At 40.3% G+C, this 19,966-nt stretch overlaps 1 long non-coding RNA gene across 1 annotated transcript; it reads left to right on the top strand.

The window, feature by feature from the left end:
• The first annotated feature begins 2,283 nt into the window (after positions 1-2,283).
• Positions 2,284-12,096, top strand: LOC115296751. The gene is made up of 4 exons (XR_003911034.1): positions 2,284-2,370; positions 7,395-7,479; positions 7,895-7,974; positions 11,527-12,096. It is a non-coding gene; the product is annotated as an uncharacterized LOC115296751 (long non-coding RNA).
• The last annotated feature ends 7,870 nt before the right edge of the window (positions 12,097-19,966 follow it).

Below are 19,966 nucleotides of genomic sequence, written 5' to 3'. Positions count from 1 at the left end.
TCTAGGAATATATCCTATACAATCTTCTACGTAATAAACAAGAACATATGTGCAAGTTTATTGACTGTGGTGTGATCTTTAAAATGTAGCCCATGTATTTAGCAGGTAAGTACTAATTCAATAAATGAAACACACCCAATTCAATGGAATAGTATGCAGCTATAAAAAGGAATGTGGAAAATCCCTACAGAGGTACAAAAATCAATCATAGGCTACACCATTAAAACATGAAAAGGATGGTGTATATAGACTATTATCTGGTTGAATGTAGACAATATGCAATACTTAGTGCAATAAAAATTTCGGTTGTATTTGTCTGCAATTGTAGAGGACACTGGAAATATAAATAAGAAAGTAATAGAAATATTCTCTTTGGGAGGATACTCAGTATTCAGTTTCTCTAAGGATATCAAATAGATTTGAGTGACTCATGAATATTTTTGTTTGTCATTCTGTTTCCTAAATTATTCGCTTTGGTCTCTGTATCATTTAGGAACACTTTGAACTACAAGCAACAAAAAAATAAAAAGCAGTTTATTTTTCTGAGGTAACAAGAAATATGGTGATAAGCGGCTGCTAGACATTAAGGGAGCATCTTTACAGTTCTTTTCGGCCTCTCCCTCATGACCATCGGACTGTTGCCCGGAGTCAGTGTATCACATCTGCATTCCCAGCAAGAAAAAAGGATAGAAGAGGTCGTTTTTTACATTCCTGATGCTTTCATCAACAAAGCAAGACTTTTCTAGAACCCCCTCTAACAGACTTCCCTACACCCCTGGTCTTTTGGCTTCCTAAAGAGGGAGCCAATCAATGATTTGGACCATTGATGATTCATCATCCAGAACTGGGCACATTACTACCTTGAATAAATTTAGGGTTCTGTTTAGTATATTGGGGGAGGCTTATTGCCTTCTTTTGCCGAACCTCAATGACCAGTATGGCGTGGTAGACTCTGGGGCCTCATTCGGTTCCTCCAGGAGAGAAGTGTTCTATAGAGGTCTGCCTTGGAGCCAGGGTGGCTAGGGGCCAGTGTCAGAGGAAGGGGGTTGGCGGTCAGACCAGGCCATTCCCAGGCAGCCAACCCTCCTGACAGACAACCCCGCACTCAAGACCATCCTCCAGCTCCTCTTGTCTTTAAGTCAGTGGTTTTCAACTGGGAGCCATTTTGTTCCTCAGGTAAATAAATATGCAGGGTGTCCAGTTAAATGTGAATTTCAGGTAAACAACGAATAATGTGTTAGGGTAAGTATGGTCCAAATATCGCGTTATTTATCTGCAATTCACATTTAACCGGGCATCTGATGTTTCATCTGGCACGTTGGAGGAACCCAGGGGCTATTTGGCAACACCTCGAGACATTTCTGGTTGTTACAATTCCAGGGGTGGGTAGGGGCCAAGGATGCTGTTAGACATCCCACCGTGCCTGAGGACTGTCGCCCACCACAAAGAACCATCTGGTCTGAACTGCCAATAGCACCGAGGCTGAGAAAAAATGGTTCTAAAGCAAAGCCTTTTCCTTTCAGCTTCTCCAGAGAAGAAAGCCCCAGGCTCTTGCCTGACATTCTGTGCCCGGGGTGGGGCACGTGCATTTATTTTTGAAACCTTAGCATGATCTGGTGGCCACATTAGCGACTCAAACGTTCTGTCTTCTTCTTTGTTTTCTTTTATATGTAATAAGCAACCTAAGGAAATGCTGGCCGAGAAGAAGACAGCATTTATATTATGTTCAGGACCACGAGGGCCAGCCAGCCTGCATATACCCCTTGAGACTTTCCTTGGTCAAGCCCGCGTTCAGCACCAGCCTCACAAAGCAGCCCTGAGGAGCTGGGGTGCAGGGCAGGGGGTGCTTGGCTGGCTCTTTCAGGCAGGGGTGGGGTGGGTGGGTTTCCACCTTCCAAGCTGTGAGGGGAGGGATGTGAGCCACACACAGCTGCACTTCTCATGAAGAGACTCTTTCTTTGCAGACTGGGGGTGGAGGGGGGGTGGGGGGAAAGGAGCAGGGGGCAGAAGGTGGGGATAGGATGACATGGCTGTTAATCAAACAATTTTTCAGAGAGCAGGGGAGGAAGGAAGCGAAGGGGTGGGGAAGGCTTGGAGTGTTTTCTGGTGATGAGATGTGTATAAATTCGCGGGAGGTTATTTGAGGATATTTATCCAAGCCCTATTCACAGTTGTCCTTGAAATGAATACCAGAACATTAGAATTCAGGGGTAATCGCTCTCCTTTCTGCCACCACCAGGCCCCATTTCCTTCCCTCCCCGCAGACCCTGAGTCTCACACGTGTTGGTGTATGTGCAAACAGAACGAACATAGACCGATATCCCCCCAACCCTCACACCTGGATGTCCCTAAGGAAAAAAGAAATTACTGGTAGGTTTTACTCCCTTTATTTTTATTAATTCTTAAGATAATGAATAAAAAAAACTTTTTATTTTTAATCAGTAACTGCTGACTCCAGGATAGAGATTAAGGGTTTTTTGGGTTTGGATTTTTTTTTTTTTTTTTTGAGCCTTTAAAAATAAAACTCCATTCAGGCATTCATTAAGGCAAGCAAGATGAATCAGGCTTTCGGTTATATAAAAACTCAGCTTTTCTCCAGGAGATCTGTCTCTGCAGTTTGCTGCTTGCTGGAGAAAAGAAGGCCTAGAGCATAAGAGGGGTTGTACGGGAAGCTTCGTAAATGCTGGAAAAACCCCTTTTAGGCTCACCTACAGCCTTGCCTCAATGAGTGGGTGAGGGGTGAGGGGCTGGGGTGGGGGACTGGCCACCCCTCCCTTCTCCGTGACCGGGCATCATTTGTGGGTACAGGAAAGTCACCGGGTAGAGTGCCAATCAATGTTTGTCATTTCCATCTCAACGTTAGTGACTTAATTTATTTCTCCTGTTTTTGGAAAGTATTGTAAACTAAACTGAAATCTATGAAAAAGGAAAAAGACCTTGATCTTATCATGCATTGTAAAGGCAGTGGGGAAATCCAAGGGAAAAAAATCAAAACAAAACAAAACAAACCTCAGAAAATGCAAAAAACCATAAAACTAAAAATAGAGAAAATAATAATGGAACCCTATTTGAACCCATAGTTGAGTATCACGGACACAGCCCCTGCCCTTGATCTATTTCTTTCCAGCGTTTTCTTTAAGCTTAGTTTATGGATTGAAGTGTTGTGGTGACTTTATTTTGTAATTTTTTTAATGGTTTTTTTTGAGAGAGAAAGAGCATGATCAGGGGAAGAGCAGAGAGAGGGAGACAGAGGATCTGAAGCAGGCTCTGTGCTGTGAGCCCTGTGCAGAGCTCGAACTCACAACCTGTGAGATCATGACCGGAGCCAAAGTCAAACACTTAACCGACTTAGCCACCTGACGCCCTTGCGCTGACTTTTTATGTTTTTATGTTTTTATGTTTTTATTTATTTTTGAGAGAGAGATTGTGAGTGGGAGAAGGGCAGAGAGAGAGAAAGCGAGTGAGCGAGAGAGAGAGACAGAATTGGAAGGAGGCTCTAGGCTCTGAGCCATCAGCACAGAGCCTGATGCAGGGCTTGAACTCATGAGCTGTGAGATCATGACCGGAGCCGAAGTTGGATGCTTAAACAACTGAGCCACCCAGGCGCCCTTGTGGTGACTTTTTAAATGCAAGGTTGCATCTGGCTTTAAAAAATAGCAATTGCTGTTTGACAAACACATTGCACCATATGTACATAATTTCGCTTAATGATCCAACAGCCTGAAGTGGGGAAGATACTATTATGACTTCCCATTTTAAAGGTGAGCAATGGAGTTTCTTACTTACCACAGAGTTAGTAAGTGGCAGAACGAGGCATCTTCTACTTTTATCACTTACCATTGAACATGCCCTTTTCCATGTTGTAACTCTAACATCGTTGTAACGGTCCAATATTTTGAGTTGCTCTCTCAACAATTTTTTACCTATCATTGAACCTTGGGGTTATTTCCAGTTTCTTATGTTGTGGATAATGTTGGGCTTTCTTTACTTGTGATTATGAATAGCACAATGAGTGTCTTTGAGAAAAATTATTTTTGGATTTAGGTATATGTGAGGATAGATTTCCAAAAGTGAAAATGGAATGTTGTTGTCTTTTATTGCCTTTGTTTTTTATTATTGAAGTATAATTAACATAAAATTTTATATTAGTTTCAGGTGTACAATATACCGATTCAGCAATTCTATACATTGACTCAGTACTCAGTGATAAGTGTGCTCTTAACCCCCCCCAATCTACTTCACCTATCCCCCCATCCACCTCCCCTCTGGTAACCACTAGTTTGTTTTCTATAGTTAAGTGTCTGTTTTTTAGTTTCTTTCCCTCTCTCTCTCATTTTTTTCTTTTGTTCATTTGTTTTGTTTCTTAAATTCCACATATGAGTGAAATCTCTCTGACTGACTTATTTCACTTAGCATAATACTCTCTAGTTCTATCCATGTTATTGTAAATGGTAAGATTTCATTCTTTCCGTAGCTAAGTAATATTCCATTATAGATATGTGTGTGTGTTGTGTATATTATATATATATATATATTATGTATATATAACCCCCACATCTTCTTTATCTATTCATCTATTGATGGACACTTGGGTTTCTTCCGTATCTTGGCTATTGTAAACAATGCTACAATAACCATAGGGGTGCATATATCTTTTTGAATTAGTGTTTTCCTTTTCCTTTCCCTTTCCCTTGGGTAAATACCTCATAGTGAAATTACTGAGTCATGTAATAGTTCTATTTTTAATTTTTTGAGGAACCTCCGTAATGTTTTCCACAGAGCACATCAATTTGCATTCCTACCAACAGTGCACAAGGGTTCCTTTTTCTCCACATCTTTGCCAACTCTTGTTATTTCTTGTCTTTTTGTATTACCATTCTGATGGGTGCAAAGTGATATTTCTTTGTGGTTTTCATTTGCATTTCCCTGATGATTAGTGATGTTGAGCATCTTTTGATGTGTCTCTTGGCCATCTGTGTGTCTTCTTTGGAAAAATGTCCATTCATGTCCTCTCCCCAATTTTTAATTGGATTATTTGGGGTTTTTTGGTGTTGGGTTGTATAAGTTCTTTACATATCTTGGATACTAACCCCTTATTAGGTATATTGTTTACAAACATCTCCCATTCAGTAGGTTGCCTTTTTGTTTTGTTGATTGTTTCCTCTACTGCACAAAAGCTTTTTACTTTGGTATAGTCCAAAAAGTTAAATTTTGCCTTTGTTTCCCTTGTCTGAGGAGATATATCTTGAAAAATGTTTCTAGGCTGATGTCAAAGAAATTACTGGTAATGTTTTCTTTGAGGAGTTTTATGGTTTCAGAACTCATAATTAAGTCTTTGATAATCCATTTTGAGCTTATTTTTGTGTTCAGTGTTAAAAAGTGGTCCAGTTTTATTCTTTTGGGTGTATCTGTCCAATTTTCCCAACACTATTTGTTAAAAGAGACTCTCCTTTTTCCATTGTATAGTCTTTTTTTCCTTTGTCAAAGATTAATTGACTGTCTAATCATGGATTTATTTCTGAATCCTCTATTTTGTCCTATTGATCTATGTCTCTTTTTTATTCCTGTACCATACTGGTTTAATTACTATGGCTTTGAAATATATCTTGAAATCTGGGCTTGTGATACCTTTAGCTTTGTTCTTTTTCAAGATTGCTTTGGCTATTTGAGGTCTTTTTTGGTTCTATACAAATTTTAGGTTTATTTGTTCTATTTCTGTGAAAAATGCTGTTGGTATTTCGATAGGGATTGCATTAAACCTGTAGATTGCTTTGGGTAGTAGGGACATTTTAACAATACTGTTTCTTCCAGTTCATGAACATGGAATCCCTTTCCATCTGTTTGTGTCTTCAATTTCTTTCACCAATGTTTTATAGTTTTTGGAGTACAGGTCTTTCACCTCCTTGATTAAGTTTATTCTTAGGTTTGTTTGTATGTTTCTGCATGTGGGGTTGTAGGGATTGTTTTTTTAATTTTGCTTTCAGCTACCTCGTTAGTAGTGTACAGAAATACAACAGATGTCTATATATTAATTTTCTGTCCTATAACTTTACCAAATTCGTTTATCAGTTCTAATAGTTTTTTTGGTGCCGTCTTTAGAGTATTTTTTATATATAGTGTCACGTTGTCAGCGAATAGTGAAAGTTTGACTTCTTCCTTACTGATTTATTTTTTATTTCTTGCACTTGTCTGATTGCTGTGGCTAGGACTTCCAGCACTGTGTTCAGTAAAAGTGGTAAGAGTGGGCGTCCTTAATCCCTAATAAAGATTAGAGCAGAAAAAATGAAATAGAGACTGAAAAAAATCTTCAATAGATCAATGAAACCAGAAGCTTGAAAAAAAGATAAACAAAGTTGATAAACCAACCTTTAGCTAGACTCATCAAAAAAAAGGAGGGGGGAGGATTTAATAAATAAAATCAAAACCAGATAAAGATGCCACAAGAGAAGAAAACTACAGGACAACATCTCTAACATAAATGTAAAGATCCTGGAAATATATTAGCAAGCCGCATTCATCAACACATTAAAAACTTGTTTGCCACAATCGAGTGGGATTTATTCCAGGGATGCAAAGGTAGTTCGATATTTGCAAATCAATCAACCTGATCCATCACGTTAGTAAGAAAGAGAAGGGGTAAAAAAAAAAAATATGATCATTTCAACACATTAGAGGCAGAAAAAGCATTTGAAAAAAATACAACATCCATTCATGATAAAAACTCTCAACAGAGTAGATTTAGAAGGACCATACCTCAACATAATAAAGGCCATCTATGAATACCCCACAACTAACATCATATTCAATGTTGAGAAACTAAGAGCTTTTCTTCTAAGAAAATGGAATGTTTTTAAGGAGGTTCACAGGTAGAGAGAATCATGGATGTTTAAATAGGCCCCTTTTTCAGTACGTTCATCAGCAATAAAAGGTATTATGGAAAAAAATCTTGATTTTTTTTAGAAAGAAATTTATAGGAAGTGGTTTGAATTTAATTTTGTGTTATAAGTAATCAGGTCTTTTTTTTCTTGTTTATTTCTCGGCCAGATATAAATCTCATTTTATGAATTTCTTTTAATCTAGTTATCCATTGGAGCTTTCATGTTTTCTTAACCAATTTCAATGAGTAATTAGGTAGCAAATGTTTTGTCATATGTGACAGTGTCAGTATTGTCCTCAGGTTGCTATTTTCCTTTAATGTTTGATTACTTCTTTCATAACACTTGAAAATGTTTATTTAAGCTTCTCAGTGTTTTTCATTGTGACATCCTTCATTCAGAGTTCAGACTCACCCTTCTCTTTCCTCCACGAGTAACCTGTGTTTAACACTCCTGAGAGATTTCTCAGCAGTGTTTATAAAAATAATGGACAAACAGCATACCCTTTCCCAACCCCAGCTTTACCGGAACAATCAATGGCTGTAAGCTACGGGCGGAAACCACCCAGAACCGATTCGTGCAAGCCAGCCCCAGGGCTCCTGGTGTGAGTATCCTGCTTGTCCCCTGCGGCCACCCCCCCCCCCCTTGGCAAGCCGTCCTGGTATTTAACAGCCCTCATTATGTGATGTTGAAAATTCACCATTACAGCTAATTTGAAACTCTTCTGCCATGCAGATCCATTTGCTTTGTTCCATTCTGGGCAGAGACACAACAGCTAGGCATTGTTCCCCGGGAGATTATTTCTCGTGGGTAACACTCCCCCAGGGTATGGTGGGCTCTCAGTAAATATTTCTTGATTAAAGTTGATATTGAAAAATCTCTAATTGGATCTATTCTCAGGCTTTCTTTCGCAAAGCTGAATAAGCTAACAACTTTGCTTTTTGTTTTTTTGTTTCTGTTTGTGTTCTTTACTCTTTGGATCATCTCCGTGTCTCTAACTTATTTCTGGCAACTGCCAGTCATCTGGAAGCATAGTCTCCAAGTTGGGATGAGAGGTCTGTGTCCTCCGGTCACCCCTGCCTCAGCACTTTCCCAGGGGGTGAGTATCCAGCTTGTCCCCCGACCCCCCTCCCCAGAGGTGGTATGGACGGCCATTACTAGGGGAGTTCTCCCTGGAACAGATACAGACGGAGATGAAACCGTAAGGGCTGTGGAAAGCGCGCTGGCTGGGATGGAACTGAGCGCTCAGGTCCAGGGGCACTGGGCTGACGTGAATAACTAAGGGCTCGCAAGCTGACATTGGATTGAAGATTAACCAGTTTCAACCAAAACAAATTGTCATAGGCTAAGTTACAGTCAACGGATAGTTTTATATGTATTCTCAAAATGATTAAGAGAAATTTTTTTTCTGAAAACAACTTACATTCCCCAGTCCTTAAAATACCCTCAGGAAAAAAAAAAAACCAGACCGATAGAAACAATTGTGCTGTAAGCCCCATTTCTGTGGCACCTTATATCTGAGTGATCTTATGGCAGAGGACATCATTATTGTAAGAGTCACCTTGGGAGTCACCTTGGGATGGCGACCTAGTGGCCATTTCTCTGGGGGCTGGAGGAGAACACGTGCACAGACGACCCCGCCCCTCCCCTGTAGACCTGGGATGTCCTGCCCCATTTGGAAACAGCCAATCATGAAGTTCCAGTTTTCCCCACCCCAACGAGACAGGCAACCTATCCTGTCCCGCCGTGACCCTAAAATGCCCTTACTTGGTAATCAGCCCCCCAAGACCAAACCTGAAACCCCCTCACCCTTAAAACCCCGCCTTTCTCACAAGTGGGCGTGACTTCCCTGCCTCAGCCCGGTACTCGAGTCACGGAACTTCGCCCGGGGACTGCAGACCCCAAATAAAGGCCTTCTTGGCTCCATAACCTGGCTTCCCTCTTTCCTTTCGTCTCTGCCTCCATCTATTAAATCTAACAGTTATTACTTTGGAATGAAGGTGGTACAGCCTGGAAAAGAAATGGGCCTTAATGGACACTTGTTTTTACTTTGTACATGGTTTGAATTTTGTATCATCAGAAGTTTCTCTTTCCAATGTTTCACAACCTTAATTGTTACCAAAGTTGAATTGACAGAGAATGATGTCAGGACTCAGATGCCTTGTGAAGCCGCTTTCATGGGTCAAAGCCATTACGTAAAAAAAGGAACCATTCTGTTTTGTTTTACTTACTGAAAGAGAAATACATTTCCCATCCCCCTCTTCACCTCCAGTGTAATTTGTTGTCAGAGGGGAAGGAGTTAGTGGCCTAATTAAATGCTCCACCATCACCTTCGTTGGATGCTAAAAAGAGTCCCCAAAAGAGAGCATCTCCAACTTACGCTGCTTTCCGTGGCTTCTGTTTTGTCATCTTTGTTTACGTGCATCTTTAAATCTGGAACACCCTGGGGCGCCTGGGAGGCTCAGTCAGTTAAGTGTCCAACGTCAGATCGGGTCATGATCTCCTAGTTTGTGAGTTTGAGCCCTGCGTCAGGCTCTGTGCTAACAGCTCAGAGCCTCAAGTTCTGGGTCTCCCTCTCTCTCCGTCCCTCCCCTGCTCATGCTCTGTCTCTCTGTCTCAAAAATAAATAAACATTAAAAAGAGGGGGAGGGGCAAATGCCCCTCTTTGTGCTTTAGCTCATGGGTTTTGTTTCACACTCAGCAGACTCCATTCCTATCTGCTCTGGGTCAGATACGCTTGCCTTCTCTAGGACATTGCTTTATGCTGCCCCAGAGCTTAGATGGCTAGTTGGTGCCACGAATAGAATGCAAGAGTGAACAAAGGGGTTGATCTAGGCAGGAGTTTCTCTACTCAGATTCCAGAATAATGCATTTTCTTAGACTCTCTCATTAAATCACTATTGCTTAATTATAGGGTCCTCTGGAAGGCAATGGAAACTGACTTTGAATTCCCTTCCAGAGCTTTTTTTCCGGCCTTTCTAAGGAGACTAAGAAGGGACATTGGAAGACGAGCACTATTGTCATGTTAAAGCCCAGAAATGGCCACCATTGTGGCTAGGGTTCCTTCTAGTGTTTTTAACATTTCCTTGCTCGAAGTGTCCTATAAAAAAGGTGTGGTATTTTTGCCACCTGTATTTTAAACTGACTCTACTATTAAGCAAAGAATAAAGGAACATTAGCTACCAATTGCTTTTAAGAGATGGCTACTACATTAAGCTAAAATTCTTTCTTTTTAATATCCATTTTCGTGACCTTGGGTCTAAATCACCTCTTCCATTAATCCCTCACAAGGTCATGTTTAGAACATGAGTGTGAATATATGAAACACAGGGAGAAATATCTCAAGTGACAGTTTTAGTGTCTGTGGTTAAAGCGATGAGCTGGATCGATTTAGAAGTCTCATTGTGGCAAGGTTGTTGACCCTTCCCTGGCCAGTGCTCGCCTAAGCCTGGCTTCGAAACAAACGAGCTCAGCACTTAATCAATCCTTCTCTTTCCTTTGACTTTTAAAGTGGCCTTGATCAAGAGCAGCCTTCTTCCAATGCATGCTACCCTGTTGGAATTTTCTTTTTATATTACATTACACAATCCCAGCTTTGACAGTGCCTCCCGTGACCTTGGGCCAGCCACTCACCCTCTATATCCAGGTGGCCGCACTGAAAACAGAAGATGTTAACATTGACCTGAAGATTCAGTGACAGATAAGTTATTAATGATTTGAAAGCACTTAGGACCTGTAAAGTTCCATAAAAATCCCTCCAATAATGTACAGGTAACATAAGGGAAGCGAGATAGCCAATCACCATAGTGGAAACCAACCACTTAGGTGCCATTTTGGCATTCTGTGAAATTAAGCAACAAAGGATATCCCCTATCCACCAAAAGGTTTTTGCCAAAGTAGGTGAACACTCGCGAACCTGCCCTCTAGTTATTTTCCTGTGGTTGTAGCATAACGAATTTGATGTGATTCAAAGCAGTTCTTATATGTCACAAAGCTTGGGGTGTCCTCATTGCTTGTGGCGTTCTTTGACCTAGAAAATAGAAAGCAAAGCTTGTGTTACTAAACATGTTAGCAGAAAATGCATACAGGTTTGGGGCACGTAAGGGTCTGTCTAGAAACTGTGTTGGAGTATGTGGGAGAGGAGATAGACAGGCAAGTGGATGTGAACTATGTCAACCATCTTAGTGGTTTGGAAAATGTGTAGGGGCTTCATCATCATGAAGCATTTCTAGATCAAAAGAGGCCACTTTAAGATAATACTTAAAAAAATGTTTTAATGTTTATTTATTTTTGAGAGAGAGAGAGCACAAGCCGGGGAGGGGCAGAGAGAGAGGCAGACACAGAATTGGAAGCAGACTCCAGGCTTCAAGTCGTCAACACAGAGCCCGATGCTGGGTTCAAACCCACAGACCATGAGATCATGACCTAAGTTGAAGTCCAACACTAACCAACTGAGCCTCCAAGGAGCCTCAACAATACTTTAAAGAGACAGTGCTTGTGGTTGTGTGGGCATTATCCTTCTCCTTGGCTGCTCGGCACACGTGTACCCCCTTCCAATATTGGGAAATTCTCCCACTTTTGGACTATTGGGGGGAGGCAGAGTCTGCTTTCCATGCTAGAAAATGAAAATGCAAGATACCTACTTTCCCAGGGCACAACCATGGGACAGTCCTGCCAGACAGAGACACCAATTCTGGACTTTGAAAACAGAACTAGTAACACAAAGAAAGGACCAGAAGAACTCTACAAGACAGCGGGAGAGGATGCAGGAGCCCACCTCCTCGGCAGCAGAGAGGCATTGGCAGCGTTGGAATCCAGAAGGAGCAGTCTGTGGTTCAAGTTCAGATGTGGTCCCAGCTTCAGAAGACTTCTTTCTACAGAAGTTCTAGACTGGGATTTTGGGCATTGCTCCTGGCTGGAGGTCCCAGACCTGGTCCCAGAGATACCGTGAGATACCCAGTACCCTTTCGTTGTTAGTAACTGGTTCAAATGAAAAAAAAAAATGCATACTTTGCATATGTGTTCATTTTTGTGCAAACATGCATAAACCCTTTATCCTCTCACCCTCCATGCCTCTTGGTACAATTTACTTACCGTAACATTCACACGTTGCGGTTGAGCAGAGCAATGGGTTTTAGTGAATTTATAGCGCTATATAACCACCATCTAGTTGGATTTTTATTTTGTTTGAGTATGTAGTTCTAGGAATTCTGATCCATCTATGGATTTGTTTAATCACCCCACAATCAGGTTACAGAACAATTTTCAGCACCCCAGAGGACCCCCTCCAGCGATTATAGTTTCTACCTTCACACGCCTAGACCTTTTGGCAGCCACTGCTCTGTTTTCCACCTTTTGAACTCTCTTTTCTAGAATGTCACATAAATGGAATTCTACAGCATGTAGTGCTTTGCGTCTTCGCAAAATGCTTTTGAGAGCCACCCAAATAGCTGAGCGACAAGAGTACAAGCTAGACCCCGGTTTGTTTATCCATTCACCTTTTTAAAAATGTTTTTTTTATTTATTTTTGAGAGAGAGAGAGAGCGAGAGACAGCACGAGCAGGGGAGGGTCAGAGAGAGAGGGAGACACAGAATCTGCAGACAGGCTCCAGGCTCTGAGCTGTCAGCACATAGCCTGATGGGGGGCTCAAACCCACGAACCATGAGATCATGACCTGAGACAAAGTCGGATGCTTAACCAATGGAGTCACCCTGGCACCCCTATCCATTCACCTTTTGGTGGGCATTTGCGTTATTTCTGTGGCTTTTTCGTGGTGGGGGAGAAGTAGTTTTTTATGTTTTAAATATCTTTTTTTACATTTTTTACTTTGGAATAATCATGACTTATTTTTTTTTACTTTGGAATAATCATGACTTACTTAAAAAATTGGAGATACTATACAAAGAATGGTTTTTCTCGAAACCATTTGTGAGCAGTTGATAATCTGATGTCCTGTTATCTCCCTGTAACACCCAGATATTTTCTACACACAAGAACATCCTCCTGCATAACCACAGTACGATAGTCAAGGTCAGGAAATCGCCTTGATACGTCACTACCACCTAATTTCCAGAGTCATTCCAGTGTATTCAGTTGACCCAGGAGTGAATTGTTCAGCGAAAGTATCCAGGTCACAGTCACATGGAGTAGTTAGCTCTCGTGATTCTTGAGTGTCTGTCTATCTGAAAGAGTTCTCAGGCTTTTAGAGGCTTTTATGACCTTGACACTTTTGTAATTAACAGTCCAGTTCTTCTGTAGATTATCCTCCAGCCCGATCTAACTGGTGTTTCCTCAAGATTAGATTAAGGTTATCACTTTTGGAAGTGATTGTATCCTATAATTTCTGTTTGTCTCATTACTGTTGATATTGACTTTGGTCCCTTGATTAGGTGGAAAATACCAGGTCTGACATATACTTCATGGGGTGGTATTTGGAAACTATCTAGGTATCCTGTTCTGTATCACACACACACACACACACACACACACACACACACACACACACAGGATGCATATCATATAAAATAAATGCGTACATTTAAATATACATACTGTGTATCTATGTTCCCATGGTTTCCTGTTTTATTTAATAAGTTGCAATTATTAGTTCTGTGTCCTTTTAATGTCCCCATCATTCTTGGGGCATGGTCTGGCTTTCCGGAATTACAAAATGTCCCAGGATCGCCTTCCTCTTTCCTTGTGCCGAATGCGTCAACTGATACTGGGTATTGCTCCCAGTCTTTCAGTGAACAGAACTGGGGAAATATGTATGTATACGCACATATACACACACACATTTATATTACACCTTTCATCTATCATCATCATTTATTGGAGTTTGTATATATTTTAGATATTAATTCCTTATCGCCCATATGATTTGCAAATTTTTGTTCTCATTCCATAGGTTTCCTTTGCTGCCCTGAAGCTTCTTTGTTTGATGGAGTCTCACTTGCTTATTTGTGCTTTTGTTGCCTTGGCTTTTGGTATCAAATCCAAAAACTCAATGCCAAAACCAGTGTCAAGAAGCCTACCACCTAAGTTTGCTTTTAGGAGTTTTGTGATTTCAAGCCTTACCTATAAGTCATGAACCCAGTGTGAGTTGATTGGTGTGTGTCTGTAAGATTGAGGTCCAGTTTCACTCTTTTGCATGTGGCTATCCAGTTTTCCCAGTACCATTTATTGAAAAGACTGTCCCTTCCCCCTTGTGGATTTGTGACTCTTTTGTCACATATAATTGACCACATATGTGTGAGTTTATTAGTGGGCTCTCCTCCATTCCACAGATCTACATATCTGTTTTTATGCTAGTACCATACTGTTTTGATTACGATAGCTTTGTCATATAGATTGAAATCTGGAAGCGTGCTGTCTCCAGGTTTGTTCTTTTTTCTCCACATGAGTTTGGCTATTTTGGGGTCTTTTGTGGTTTCATGCAAATTTTAAGATTGTTCTATTTCTGTTTAAAAATGTTATTTTGATAGGGCTTGCATTGTTTTTGTAAATTGCTTTGGCTTTGAGTAGATGGACATTTTCAAGAATATCAATTCTTCCAATTTACGAGATAGAATATCCTTTCATTTTCTGATGTCTTCCTCAATTTCTTTCATTGACGTACAGATCTTTCACCTCCTTGGTTAAATTTATTCCTAGGTATTTTATTCTTTTTGAGGCAATAGTAAATGGTACTGTTTTATTAATTTCTCTTTTTGTTAGTTAATTTTTAATGTATAGAGATGCAACTGAGTTTTGTGTATTGATTTTGTACCCGACAACTTTACTGAATTCTTTAATCAGTTTTTCTAATGGAGTCTTTAGGGTTTTCTGTATGTAATATCGTTTTATCTGTAAATAAAGAGAGGTTTACTTCTTTCATTCTGATTTCAATGTCTTTTATTTTTCTTGCCTAATTGTTCTGCTAAGACTTCTAGCACGGTTGAATAAAAGTGGCATTTGTGGTGTCCTTGTCTCATTCCTGATCTTAGACAAAAAGCCTTCACTTTTCACTGGTGAGTATGATATTCGCTCTGGCTCATCATATATGGCCTTTACTCTGTTGAGATATGTTCCCTCTGTACCCACTTTATTGAGTTTTATCATGAATAGACATCGAATTTCGTCAAATGCTTTTTCTGCATTTATTGAGAGGATCATATGATTGTTATCCCTCATTTTGTTAATGTGGTGTATCACACTGATTGACTGGTGGATGCTGAACCATCCCTGTATCCTTGGAATAAATCTCTCTTGATCATGGTATATGATCCTTTTAATGTGTCATTGAATTCAGCGTGCTAATACTTTTTCTGAGATTTTTGCAGTTATGCTCATTAGGGATATTGGCCAGTAAGTTTCTTTTCCTATAGTGTCCTTGCCTGATTTGGGTATCAGTGTAAAGCTGGCCTCATAGAATGAGTTTGGGGGTATTCCCTCCTCTTCTATTTTTTGGAAGCATTTGAAAAGGATTGCTATTAATTCTTTAAATGCATGGTAGAATGCACCAGTGAATGTATCCATCTGGTCCTAAACTTTTGTATGTTGGGAGGTGAGTTTTTCTTTAATGTTTATTTATTTATTGAGAGAGAGAGAGAAAACAAGCCGAGAAGGGTAGAGAGAGAGGGAGAGAGAAATCCCAAGCAGTCTGTGTGCTGTGCGGTCAGCATAGAACCTGACATGGGGCTCAAACTTGCCATCTGTGAGATCATGACTTGAGCCGAAAACAGGAGTTGGACATTTAACAACTGAGCCACCCAGATGCCCCATTTGTTGGGAGGCTACTAATTACTAATTCTAATTACTAATTCAATCTAATTACTAACTCAGACTAATTGGTCTGTTCAGATTTTGTAACTTTTTTAGATTTTATCTATTTTTAAAGTAATCTCTACACCCAATGTGGCGCTCAAACCTACAACTCAGAGACCAAGTTAGACAGTCCACCAGCTGGGCAAGCCAGGCGCCTCAGACTTTGTATTTCTTGATAATTCAGTCTTGAGACATTGTATGTTTTTAGGAATTTATCTGTTTTTTTCTAGGTTGTCCAATTTGTTGATATATAATTGTTCATAGTAGTTGCATGATCCTTTGTATTTCTGTCTTATCGTTTGTAATATCTCCTTTTTCATTTGTGATTTTATTTGTGTCTCCTCTCTTCTTGGTCAATCTGGCCAAAAGTTTGTCTATTTTGTTTATCTTTTTGAAAAGCCAGCTCTTAGTTTTACTGATCTTTTCTATTGTCTTTTTAAACTCTATTTCATTTATTTTTACTCTCATCTGTGGTATTTCCTTCCTTCTACTAACTGTGGCCTTAGTTTATTCTTCTTATAGTTCCTTCAGGTATAAAGTTAGGTTGTTTTTTTGAGATCTTTCTTGTTTCTTAATTAGGCATTTATTGCTATGAATTCCCCCCCCCCCCCCCCGCCCCGCCAAGAACTGCCTTTACTGAATCCCAATAAATTTTGGTGTGTTGCGTTTCCATTTTACTTTGTTTTGAGATTTTTTAATTTCTCTTTTTATTTTCCCTTTGATCCACTGGTTGTTTAATCGCATGTTGCTTGATCACCACATACTTGTGAATTCTCCAGTTTTCTTCTTATAACGGATTTCTAGTTTCATACTACTGTGGTCGGAAAAAAGTTCGGTATCATTTCAGCCTTCTAGCATTTATTAAGACTTGTTTTGTGGCCTACTGTTAGATCTATAATGGAGGATATCCCATGGGCACTTGAGAAGAATGTGTGTCTTGCTGATTTTGAATGGAATGTTCAGTATATGCCTGGTAATTCCATCTGGTCGAACTTGTCATTTAAGTCTGATGCTTCCTTATCGATTTTCTGTCTGGATAAAGAAAGCATGGTATTAAAATCTCCTGTTATTATTGTTTTGCTGTCTCTTTCTCCCTTTAGGTCAGTTAGTATTTAATTTATATATTTAGGTGGCGCTATATTGGGTGCATCAGTATTTACAAATGTTATATCCTCTTGTTGGATTAACACCTTTATTGTTATTTCACGCCCTTCTTCATGTCCTATTACAGTCTTTGGTTTGAATTCTATTTTGTTTGACATGGATATGGCTGTTCCAGCTTTCTTTCAGCTTCTATTTGCAGGCAACATCTTTTTCCATCTCTTCACGTTCAGTCTATGTGTGTCCTTAAAGCTGAAGTGGATCTCTTACAGGCAGCATACAGTTGGGTCCTGTTTCTTTATTTTTATTTATTTTTATCCATTCGGCCACACTATGTCTTTTGATTGGGGAATTTTGTCCACTTACACTTAATTGTTGAGGGGCACCTAGATGGCTCAGTTGCTTAAGCATCTGACCCTTGATCTCAGGTTGGGTCTTGATCTTGGGGTAATGAGTTCAAACCTCACATTGGGCTCCATGCTGGGTGTGGAGCCTACTTTAAGAAAAGGAAAGTATTTGTTGATAGGTATGGGCTTCTTACTATTTTGCTGAGTGTTTTCTGGCTTTTCTGTTCCTTTGTTCCTTTCTTCTTCTCATGTTCTCTTCCTTTGTGATTTGATGCTTTTCTGTAGTAGTACACTTAGATTCCTTTCTCTTTCTCCTTGGTGTATCTGCTGTAGATTTTTGCTTTGTGGTTGCCAGAGGCTTACATAAAGCAACTTATATTTATAACAGTCTATTTTAAGTGAATAACAACTTGTCCAAATGAAGTCTAGAGCTCTACATTTTTATTCTCATCCTTCCCATGTTTTGCTTTTCATGTCACAATTTACATCTCTTTATCTTGCTAATCATTAACAAATCATTGTAGTTATATATATATGTGTATATATATGTGTATATATATATGATATCTTTTTTAAGGAAATATATTTTTCTAATTAAACTATCCAGAATTGGTTCCTGTGGCTCGCAATGAAGAACCAGACCACTATTCTTCTATACCTGGAATGGCCCCAGACCTCACCAACTAAGGATGCAAATAAGGTCATTTTACTATTTAGACACTTATTTTGTTAGTCAAATAGCCCACACTTACATAACTATAGTATCCCAGAATTATGTTTTTTCCCAAGCACTTGTCCTTTTTATAATTTTTTTTAAAATGTTTATTTATTTATTTTGAGAGAGAAAGAGCCAGTGAGCGAGGGAGGTGCAGAGAAAGGGAGAGAGAGAGAATCCCAAGCAGGCTCCATGCCCTCAGTGCAGATCCCAGTGAGGGGCTTGAACCCACTAATTGTGAGATCATGACCTGAGCCAAAAACAAGAGGCAGACGCTTAACCAACTGAGCCACTGGGCGCCCCTTGTCTTCCTTTTTATATTTGTACATATTTCCAAGCTCCTACGTGCCACTTCCCATTTCAGCAAGATGATCAGCCCCACCCACCACTTAATAGTCTACTTGGTTCATCGTTCACGTGTCATTTCCCCCATGTAATGGGTAATGACCTGTGAACACTGCTCCCCTTGGTTTCTGCTCTCAGAGGCCCCCAGAGAGACCCTTAGCCCCAGGCATTACGAATTTCATGAGCTGAACGCTTTCATCTTACACAAGCTTCTTCCTCTTTAGAGCTCCTAGGATGTCAGGGGACTGGGCTGAGGCAGGTACATGTAATGGCCACTCTGTCCTACCTCAAACCGCTGCCCTCCTCCAAACCTTCATCTTGGTGCTGAGACTGGTTCAGGACACCTGCCTTTATCTTCCCTTAGGATGAATTCACTCTCCCAGGCTTCGTATTTATTGCTCTTTCTTCTTTTGAGCTCTCATTCCCCTGCGAGTTCACCAGATGACTTTCTTAGTGGTACATCCTACCTTCTCCCATGGACATCCATTATGGAGCAAATGAGCAAGTTCAAAGGACCCTGTACCTGCAGGAATCCTGGACTCATGGAAAGTCCCAAGAGTGACAATTACCTTCTTCTTATCTTATACCCAATTCTCCTTCTCTATTCCCTAAAACATTCGACAAACTCTTCTTTAAGAGTTGAACCCCTTGCCCCCTGCCTTGGAGATACCCAGCTGAGCTCAGAGGCTGCCTCTCCTACCCAATCCCTACTGGCCCTAAGTTCTTTCTCTTGATTTGGGCCCTTCCCACTTTCTCAGTCATTGACAGGTGTATTACTTGTCTATCTTTATGTAACGAGTTAACCCAAAACATAGTGGCTTAAAAGAAACATCCATTACCCCACAGTTTTTGTAGGTCAAGAATACAGGAGCAGCTTAACATGAAGTTGCACAAGCCCCGGTCAAGCCTTCACATGACAGCAGTGCCAGCTGACATCTTAGCCAGGAGATCAGAGCCAGAACCGCCCAACTAAGCTGCTCCCAAATCCCTAAGCTCCAGAACCTGTGGGATAATAAGCACTTCTTGTAAAATTGACCCTTTTCAAGTGAACAGTTTTAGGAATTTTGACATAGTTGTAGTCATATCATCCCCTCTACAACCAAGATCTAGAATATTTCTCTCTCTCCAAAATGTTCTCATGCTGCTTTATAATCAATCTTACTCCACCGCAGTCCCTTTGCAATTGATCTAATTTTTATGCCAACCGTTTTGCCTTTAACAGGAATATGATCTGAATATACCAAACGGTAAGTAGCGTTTTGAGTTTGGCTTTTTTTCATTTAACATAACGCGTTTGTTGTTACCTATGTTGTTCATTTGCTCTTCTTTATTGCTGAGTGCTGTCTTCTTGTAAGGCTGCACCGTGATTCATTCATCCATTCATAGTTGATGGCTATGTGGGTTGTCTCCAGATTTCAGTAATTAAGAATACACTTGCTGTAGGGGCGCCTGGGTGGCTCAGTCGGTTGAGCCTCTAACTCTTGATTTCGGCTCAGATCATGATCTCACAGTGCGTGGGTTCCAGCCCCAGATCAGGCTCTTTGCTGACAGCTCAGAGCCCGGAGCCTGCTTCAGATTCTGTGTCTCCCTGTGTCTCTGCCCCTCCCCCACTGGTGCTCTGTCTCTCAAAAATAAATAAACATTTAAGAAATGTTAAGACTACAGCTGCTGCAGACATTAGCCTTGAGATATTTCTGTGGACATAGTTTTCATTTCTCTCGAAATACCCAGGAGTGAGATTGTGGGATCAAAATGGATCACAGATCCAAATGTAAGA

This window comes from Suricata suricatta, chromosome 7, assembly GCF_006229205.1.
Source record: "Suricata suricatta isolate VVHF042 chromosome 7, meerkat_22Aug2017_6uvM2_HiC, whole genome shotgun sequence".
NCBI lineage: Eukaryota > Metazoa > Chordata > Mammalia > Carnivora > Herpestidae > Suricata > Suricata suricatta.
This window is presented reverse-complemented; position numbering and strand designations above follow the sequence as displayed.